A 1,653-nucleotide genomic window follows, 5' to 3' on the forward strand; every position below is an offset into this window, starting at 1 on the left:
CAAGAGAGGCACCAAGAGCATCTCTCCCCTGTCTGAGGTTGCCCAGACAGGTAGGGTAGTATCAGGCCCAGAGCCCAGGAGTCCTGGCTGCCAGCCCCAGGCCCCCTCTCTTGGGCAAGGAAAGAGGTTGCCTAGGCAAAGCTGGGGATTACACAGCTAATCCGGGCTCAGACCTGAGTCCTCGGATCCCTCCCTTTGGGGCAGAAGAAGGGGGGCGGGTTGGAGCCATGGGTGGATTCCTTCCTCATCTCTCTCTAACTGGGTCAAAGGAATACAGGCTGAAGGAGAGGCAGGTTGGGGATGCTGGGGACAGGAGATGCTGGGCATGGAGGGTTGGGAAATGGAGAGTGAGGGGCAGGAGCCTCTGTTCATTCAGTGGCAGGCTCTGTGCCAAGCACTTGCCATGTGTTACCTCCTTAATCCTCCAAAACTCCATTCTCAGGAATGATGAGCCCTGTTTTCAGAAGCAGAGTGTCAGCATGGCTGAGTGGCCTGCCTAGGATGACACAACTGCCAGAACTCGGCCTGAGGTCTCCTAATGACAAATCCCCCACTGGTCCCCACCCACTGGAGCACCTGCTTGCCAGGCTTCTCAAGTGAAGAAGGAGATCCACTCTGATGTCGTCTCCCAGGAGCCTCCTCTGCAGCATCTCAGGTCCTGGCTCTCACCTCCTCAGCACCCATCCCATCCTGTGTCACTCTGTGTATCAGCCTCCCCCACCAGCCTCCAGACCACAAGCCACGGGCTATCAAGGGCTTGTTCCTGTTCCACTGATCCCACATCCACTGTGTCTAGCTGGTCAACTTTACCTTCCAAACATTCCCAGCACAGTGAGAGATGGCTGTGGCCCTGTCATCTCTCACCTGAAATTAACAATGTGTCCTTGGGGTCTCCCACCCTCACATTTTGGCTTCTCCAGCCCCTTCTCTGCAAACATGGAACAGTGGGATTATTATAAATCTCAGACCCGTTTTGCCCCTTTCCTGCCTGAGAGTTTTTGTGGTTCCCCACTGCCCTCAGAACAAAGCTGAAGACCCTTTGGCCTGCCATTCCAGGTCCTTTGTGGCTGCCACCTGTCGACCTCCCCAGTTCCAGCTCCTTTGGTTTCGCCTATGCAAGCTGGATCTGCACCAGAGGCTCTGTCTTCCTCCCGACTTGGCCCTACTCCTCCTAGGAGCCCTTTGGACATCACCTCGCCCAGGAAGTTTTCTGCAACCACCCTACAACCATCCCTATAAACTTCATAAAACCAATTAGGGAAGAAGTAGGGGGGAAAGATGAAAATAAACCAAGCCTTCAGCACACTCGGCATTCATCATGAGGTCAGCTGCTCTCTAACCTACTTCCTCGTGGCTGTTTGGTGCCTGTTGTCCCGGAGTCACAAAGACCCTAGATTATAGCTGTCCTTAACTGCTGTATAAATAACAACTTGAATATGAAATGTTAAATTTTCCTTTTGAAATATTCCTCCAGGTCCTGCATGTTGATAAAACTACTGACTCAGCTGGTCCCCATGAGGAGCTGGCTCACCTAAGGATGCGATTTCCAATCCCAATTATTTCATGCCCCTTGCTCGGATAATCAGCAATCCCAAATATCCAGCCCTTTGCCCTCCACAATCTCCTTAAAAAACCCAGCCCAAAACTCCTTGG

The 1,653-nt window shown here is 52.7% G+C and overlaps 1 pseudogene; it reads left to right on the plus strand.

Moving 5' to 3' along the window:
- Positions 1-501: 501 nt before the first annotated feature.
- LOC105469691 (uncharacterized protein NDUFV1-DT-like) lies at positions 502-1,264 on the plus strand (annotated as a pseudogene).
- Positions 1,265-1,653: the final 389 nt, after the last annotated feature.

The sequence above is a fragment of the Macaca nemestrina genome, chromosome 12 (genome assembly GCF_043159975.1).
Source record: "Macaca nemestrina isolate mMacNem1 chromosome 12, mMacNem.hap1, whole genome shotgun sequence".
NCBI lineage: Eukaryota > Metazoa > Chordata > Mammalia > Primates > Cercopithecidae > Macaca > Macaca nemestrina.